Source organism: Palaemon carinicauda, unplaced genomic scaffold (genome assembly GCF_036898095.1).
Source record: "Palaemon carinicauda isolate YSFRI2023 unplaced genomic scaffold, ASM3689809v2 scaffold563, whole genome shotgun sequence".
Classification (NCBI taxonomy): Eukaryota; Metazoa; Arthropoda; class Malacostraca; order Decapoda; family Palaemonidae; genus Palaemon; species Palaemon carinicauda.
The window spans coordinates 17,460-25,671 of record NW_027171831.1 but is presented as its reverse complement, the minus strand read 5'-3'; the positions used below and the strand labels follow the sequence as shown (position 1 = coordinate 25,671).

The 8,212-nt window shown below is 35.2% G+C and overlaps 1 long non-coding RNA gene across 1 annotated transcript; it reads right to left on the bottom strand.

Annotated features, from left to right (window-relative positions):
• Positions 1-378: 378 nt before the first annotated feature.
• On the bottom strand, positions 379-7,903 carry LOC137637164 (uncharacterized). The gene is made up of 3 exons (XR_011043433.1): positions 7,786-7,903; positions 1,122-1,410; positions 379-452 (listed from the first exon to the last, which is right to left on the bottom strand). It is a non-coding gene; the product is annotated as an uncharacterized lncRNA (long non-coding RNA).
• Positions 7,904-8,212: the final 309 nt, after the last annotated feature.

Sequence of the window (8,212 nt, the reverse complement as noted above, 5' to 3'; positions counted from 1 at the left end):
CTGGTGTATGGATAAAGAAGTATATGTATACATATTTTCTGTGAATGGTGCAATCACAATATGTATAATTGTGCATGACAGACATGGACATAGGGGTGAGTTCAAGTTGAGACAATGTATGAAAAAAAAACAGTATTTCACCATTTTTTAGTAGGATCTGTATGGCTGTCATGACGAAGGGCTTAGTCATAATTATCAGAGGACTTTTGCAATTAAAAAGGAAAGAAGCAAATGTTTAGGATAACTCATTAGGTGAAGGAAGACTAGAATAATTAGAATGAATTTAACAAATTTGGTTTGTGTTAATGTATTTTATGATATCCTAAGAGTGAAAAGTACCTGAAATAAACCAGTCACATTTCCATATGAACACCTTACCTGTAATAGTGAAGTGAATCTCTCCAGTACTGTTAACGTATCCTCTTGCAAACTTGGAAAACAAGTATATAATTCTGAAAGAAAGTAAATAAATTAGCGTTCTTATACTTTTAGCTAAACTGCATTTTAGACATTGTACATACAACACAATATTATTATTATTATTATTATTATTATTATTATTATTATTATTATTATTTTAATTATTATTATTATTATTATTATTATTATTATTATTATTATTATTATTATTATTATTATTATTATCAATAGCTAAGATACAACCCTTGTTGTAAAAGTAAGGTGCTATAAGCCCAAGGGCTCCAACAGGGAAAAATAGCCCAGTGAGGAAAAGAAAAAAAGGAACAGAAGATGTGGCTGATCTTTCTTACAAACTTTTTTACTTCAATGGACCACTAAACTGAAGATATTTTTAGTGAATTCTTTGAATATTCTAAAATGACATAGTTCAGAATAGTTCAGAGAGGTTGACGAAGTTCAAATGTGGAATGTGTATCATAGAATAGAATCAAATTTTCCAAAATCTACGAAATCCCTAGAAGGATGGCACCATACTTTTAACAAGTGTGTTTCAATTCCTCACCAAACTCTCTCTAAGCTTGTAAAAAAAAAAAATTAAAACTGAACAAGCAAGTACCGAATTTATTAGGTGCAAATGTTGAAAAAGTTAATACGAAATTATTCCAGTAAATAAACAGAACAAAAAAATTCATGCAACTTACAATAAGGATGAAGGTAAACTTAGCCACCTTGGCCGAGGAAAGTACTCTACAGTGTTCAGTTATCTAGTTCACTTTTTTTTTTATCACTTTTTAGATTTTTTGTCCAATAGGCATTTTGTATGTTTGGTATTTTTTGTCCATTACGCATTTGTCCGTGTTGAGGGATTAGGCATTTTGTCCTTACGCATTCTGTCCTTAGGCATTCTGTCATTAGGCATTCTGTCTGCTCACGATATAGTTGAAGTGCGCTTGCACTTAACAGCTGGTTGGCGACCTCACTCCATCAGATCTGGAAAAGGGAAAACAGATTAGCAGTCTTTTCTTTTGAAGCATAAAAGTTAATTTCAAGGCAATAGCCAATAATCACTTTTGTGTTGGACACTATTATTATTATTATTATTATTATTATTATTATTATTATTATTATTATTATTATTATTATTATTATTATTATTATTATTATTATTATTATTATTATTATTATTATTATTATTATTATTATTATTATTATTATTGTACAGTTCATAGGCTACCACAACTAAAACCTCCCCTCCTTGTCAACCCAGGAAGGAGGAGAGAATCTCTGATATTTTCTGTAGTGCCTGCCCTGGCAGTGTGCTGATAGCCAGCTTTCACAGCCATGACATACTGCTGCCTGATTTGTCTCGTTGCTAAACTGGTGTTCTGATAAGTTGCAACCTGGGTAGGAAAAACTGACTGGGTGTCTCACCCTGATTCCCAGAGTTTATAGCTCACCAGATATACACAACACTTCACCATTGGAAACAAGTCATTAATGCAGACTGGCATGTTTCCCTTAACATAAAACATTGCATAATAGATTATTGTTATTATCATTACTAAGATACAACTAGTTGGAAAAGCAGGATGCTATAAGCCCGAAAGTTCCAACAGGGAAAATAGCCCAGTGAGGAAAGGAAATATGTTAATAAACTATATGAAAAGTAGTGAATATAATATATCTTAAGATAAATCTGGCATATATCAACTATAAAGAGAGATTTGTGTCAGCCTGTTGAACATAAAAACATTCGCTGCAAGTCTGAACATTTGAAGTTACAAAGATTCAACTGTCTTTCCACTATATAGTCAAAGCTGGAATAAAACTTCTAGAATATTGTGTAGTATTGACCTTAATAATTGTGATTGAGGGCGCAAGTCTGTTGGAACTAATAACATAAAGAATAGTTTATATTTAAGGACTTCAGTATACTTAAGCTGATCCTGCAACGTCTCTACTTGCAAAACTGAAAAAGTTTAGTTAATGATGCTCTGTGCTAAGACAGACCACATCTCCCTGAAAGCACTGATCAGGGAAACCCTTTGCACACCTGAACACATTAAAACACAAAACATGACTTCATAAGCAGCACATTAAACTCTGATATAAATAAACAGTTCAAAGACCTTGTTCTATATGCAGCAGCACTCCCTAAATCCTATCAAGCAATGCCTTTCTTTGTCTTGCAAGCAATTGCAATCATAAAAACTCTAGAAGAATCGATGAACAATTAAGATAACGCTGATATGCATATACACTTAAGTTCAATCATGTACATTAGGGTTAAAATCTCACTGTCGATGTAAACTTAATATTATTGTCAATAATAAGAAAAGAATCATAGTAAAACTTAGTGGTATCCCTGAATCAAACAGGAAATTAAGAGTTCTTGCTCAGCTCAGCAAATGAATAAAACTAGACTGGTCATCCTACCCTTCCATAGACTGCTTAAATTGAGCACATTAGCTCCAGGGGATAGGGGTCATGCATAGCCAAGGGATACATACACGTTCCACTACAGTGTATTAAGAGAGGCCGGGTAGCAGGATGGAAGAAAGGAGACTGAAGAGAGAGGAAAGACAGCAGGTTGGAAGAAAGGAAACAGAAGAGAGACATTAAAGACAGCAGGATGGAAGTAATGAGATTGAAGAGACAGGAAAAACAGCAGGTTGGTAGAAAGGAAACAGAAGAGAGACAGGAAAGACAGCAGGTTGGAAGTAAGGAAACGAAGAGAGACAGGAAAGACAGCAGTATGGCAAATCGTCCTCTGTCTTCTTCTGCAACCACTAGTTGTCAAACAACTAGGAAAGAGACACGGGTAGTCCTTCTCGTGACAGAGATATCTGCCCTACCCCACCCGACAATTATAAAAATTTTCTTTTACTTTCCTCGATGTTTTATTCAATTCCACCTGTTCTCCATTTACTTTCTCTTAATTCCCGTACTTCACTTCTCTCCCAACTTCTCTACTAATCTGTCTCACAATTTTCCATGCTTATTGTCCATATATGTAACCTTTTCTTCCAAATCCATCGCCCCTAAAACGTAAGGGTCAATTATTCATTATTTGAAATTATTTAGTTAAATAATTTATATATTTTATACATTTATTCATATTCAGACAATACCCTGGTAGCCTTAAACCTACTATTTAATTACCTGTATTAATTCTAGTTAACTTTATTACTATTTAATTGATAAATGTTTATATGTTGAACAGGCTGACATAAGTCTTTTTATAGTTATATATGAATTATCTGTATTAATGTTGCTAATGTCTTTTCAAATACTTAGTTTTAATTTTTAATTACTTATATCGTTTATTTATTTCCTTGTTTCCTTTCCTCACTGGACTATTTTTCCCTATTGGAGCCCTTGGGCTTATAGTATCTTGCTTTTCCAACTGGGTTGTAGCCTGGCTAGTAACAATAATAATAATAATAATAATAATAATAATAATAATAATAATATCGTGGGAGGAGACCCTCTTTTAGGCAGGTTGAGTTAAAAGTAATGGCTGCATCGGCAGAGTTTATTTTCTTATCCAATTTTTCTATTTTCCGGATAATTCTCTTCTCTAGAGCGCTGCAATCAGCCAGCAGACTTGAAAAATTCATCAGTCAGGTGAATGAAAAAATCGAGAAGACTTTTCAAGTAAATTCTCACAAAATACAAGTAAAACTTTTGGCACAAAATAGTAAAAACTACGACGCGTTTCGAGGATAAGTCCTTCCTCGTCTTCAGGTAGAGAGTGAGGTGGATGCTGCAGTTGGGTGGTATATATACCCAGGATCAGAATTAGAAGTGAAAGGGCTCGAATTTTCATTGGTTTTCATTGGTTGATCGGAGCTGGTATGGTATGGTGTCTGGTGTACGACGATCTCGGCCGGGAATACCAGTCCGTGATGTCATCGGGGGACCTGAATTTTGATTGGCTGAGGCGCGCTCTGAGCCAGACAGGCTGCTCTCCCGCTCAGAAGTGTCTCACGTGGCTGAGATCATTTCCTACCACCCAACTGCAGCATCCACCTCACTCTCTACCTGAAGACGAGGAAGGACTTATCCTCGAAACGCGTCGTAGTTTTTACTATTTTGTACCAAAAGTTTTACTTGTATTTTGTGAGAATATACTTGAAAAGTCTTCTCAATTTTTTCATTCACCTGACTGATGAATTTTTCAAGTCTGCTGGCTGATTGCAGCGCTCTAGAGAAGAGAATTATCCGGAAAATAGAAAAATTGGATAAGAAAATAAACTCTGCCGATGCAGCCATTACTTTTAATTCAATAATAATAATAATAATAATAATAATAATAATAATAATAATAATAATAATAATAATAAGGCACTTCCCCCAATTTTGGGGGTTAGCCGACATCAAACAAATTAAACAAAAAAGGGGACGTCTCCTCTCTATAATAATAATAATAATAATAATAATAATAATAATAATAATAATAATAATAATAATAATAATAACAATAATAATAACAATAACAATAATAATAATAATAATAATAATAATGATAATAATAATAATAATAATAAATTAAAATTAGTTTAATAAGATATGTTGGTTAATTCAACCCTAAGCAGATTCACAATCTCTTCAAGCAAAGTCGTATTTACTTTGCATATGTCTATAAGAGGAATAAAGTTTATGTAATCATTATTAAAATGATAGTACCCTTAGTAATTTCCCGCAGAAGTTGACACGCAAATCTAGCACTGTGGCCACCGAGATTCCAAACCACGGTAGCAGTTGAAACCATAAGGTATTTTGAATAAGTGAAAAAACCCTCAAAAAAAAAAAAAAAAAAAAAAAAAAAAAAAAAATATATATCTAACCTAACTTCACGTAATGTAAACTAGGGGAAAATATAACGTACTCTCTCTGATACTTGAATGCCCACACAAACTCAAGTGCTCCCTGAAATACTTGATAATGATGAATGGTTACATACCAATTGTAGATCAGCTATCTTAAGAAAATGAATTGTTATTGGACTCGGGAATTGCGTATATGTATAGGTTTTCAGCCAGGACATAATTTACAAACAATAGCCTACAAAACTTCATTATTCTAGCCAATAACTTCTCTGTTAGAATGTTACATCGAATAACACAACAGATAGGTCTATACAACTTAATTATAATATGGAATCGTTACTGAAAATATTATGATACAGATGAATCGATACTGAATTACTTTCAAACAAAAATGCCTCCTTCACCGTAACAGCTCTGAAAAAACGGAGGAGAGAGAGAGAGAGAGAGAGAGAGAGAGCAGAGAGAGAGAGAGAGGAGAGAGAGAGAGAGAGAGAGAGAGTGTTCTAGCTTGTGTTTAAGATATTTTACAGTCTGGACAATATACGTTGTCAAACTAAATATCGACAATCATGTCAACAAGTTGTTTGCCAGAATGGTACAACATAAAACACAACAAATATACCATATCATTATAAGTATTATAATAATGATAGAATTAGGAACGTATGAAATTATATTGAATTTACGTTCATACATAATTTTTTTTGTACTTTCCCCTGCCATCATACACTTCACAGCTCTAACAAGTGGTACTTCCCCCCCGCCCGTCGTCCTCCCCACTAACAACCAAACTCTTCTATGCCTGAAATTCTGGAATCTATAGATATTGGGGGGTGACAGAGGGGGGACTGGAGACGACAGGGGCATTTGTATTTGACTGGACATTAGCAAAATGGGAGAGTTTTAACAGACGATATAGGGACATATGATCGCATTTTCAGATTAAAAAACGATTTCAGCATGATCGTAAACTCTTAAAACGACTCCGATTTTGTGAAAAAATCCCTCAACAACTAACGACATTTTTTAGTTTTATTTCAGAAGGTCTTCTGAAAGAGAGAGAGAGAGAGAGAGAGAGAGAGAGAGAGAGAGAGAGAGAGAGAGAGAGAGAGAGAGAGAGAGACTTTCATTAAAAAAGCATTGAATTCGTAGCATTGATTTCGGAGAGAGAGAGAGAGAGAGAGAGAGAGAGAGAGAGAGAGAGAGAGAGAGAGGAGAGAGAGAGAGAGAGAGAGAATTTAATCTGCTAAGCAAATATTCCAAGCCTATCACTGCTTTACATTGAACGGCCACGTTCCCAAGCAAAGCAACCGTAAAACAGTCAACGCAAATGCGCTAGCGTAGTCACGTTCATTCTACCCCTATTAGACAAAACATGATTATTCTTAAGATCATGAAACGGTGCCAGTCGTTGATATTATGGTCCACACCAGGCTCCTAGAACTTGCACAAGGTAACAAAAATAACGTAGCGTTTCTAGAAATAGGATTTTAACCTAATGTTTAATCAAGCTATCGTTATTGTTAGGAATATCACTGACTCATTAAATCAAAAATTGACTGACTTCGTTGTCAAAATCCTTCCAATAAGTTTTAACAAATATTTGTTTCTTTGCGTAGTTAGAACAAATCTGGTTTTCAGTGGATGATCCAAATTGAACTGGTTACTAGTAAAGCTTTTTACAAAAGTTAGTTTGGATTTTTAAATTTGGGCTTAGAGCTTGAGACTATTCTGTACACGAGAGAGAGAGAGAGAGAGAGAGAGAGAGAGAGAGAGACTAATTAAAAAGGCATTGAGTTCGTAGCATTGATAGAGAGAGAGAGAGAGAGAGAGAGAGAGAGAGAGACTGACTCATTAAAAAGGCATTGAGTTTGTAGCATTGATATGAGAGAGAGAGAGAGAGAGAGAGAGAGAGAGAGAGAGAGACTCATTAAAAAGGCATTGAGTTCGTACCATTGATATGAGAGAGAGAGAGAGAGAGAGAGAGAGAGAGAGAGACTCATTAAAAAGGCATTGGGTTCGTACCATTGATATGAGAGAGAGAGAGAGAGAGAGAGAGAGAGAGAGAGGAGTATCTAATCAATGCTTAGGTCAACAAAGGCCCAGTAAGGTGCTCAAGAAATTCTACAGGGATCAGACTTGAAACTTATGCTATTTAGAGAAGTTATTCTTTACATAAACGAGAGAGAGAGAGAGAGAGAGAGAGAGAGAGAGAGAGAGAGAGAGAGAGGAGTATCTAATCGCCGCTTAGGTCAACAAAGGCCCAGTAAGGTGCTCAAGAAATTCTACAGGGATCAGACTTGAAACTTACGCTATTTAGAGAAGTTATTCTTTATATGAGAGAGAGAGAGAGAGAGAGAGAGAGAGAGAGAGAGAGAGGAGAGAATATAGGGGATATGTAGGTCGATAGTCATTACAAAAGCAATGAATGTATCCCAAATGGTGTGCGAATAATTCATTTCGTCAAAGAAGACTCGGCCCACACACCTGCCAACCCCACCACCACATCACCTCTCTGAGAACTTCAATTTACCTTTAAAATTTCTCACAAATCCTCAAATGCAACTTCGTATAATCAACATCGGCTTGAGCTGTATTGGTTAGAACAGGTGACAACCTGGTCAACTGGCCCCTCAAAACTAACTAGTCCTGCGAATGTGGAGAAAATACCCAAACCATCAATTTGATTCTCCGATCACGACCACTGTCTCAATTTGGACAACCCTAAGATAATGTCAGTATAAGAACGCTTCAATGATTGGCTGTTTGGTGTGATAAGCTATGAATGAATTAACATCGGTTAGAAGTACTGAATTAAAAGCTCAAGATAGGGACGACTGGCGAAATCTAACCGAGGCCCTTTGCGTCAATAGGCGTAGAAGGAGATGATGATGATGAATAAAAACACATTGGAGTTGCTAGAAATTTCAGTTATTAATGATTTCTGAAGTCGTTTCTCC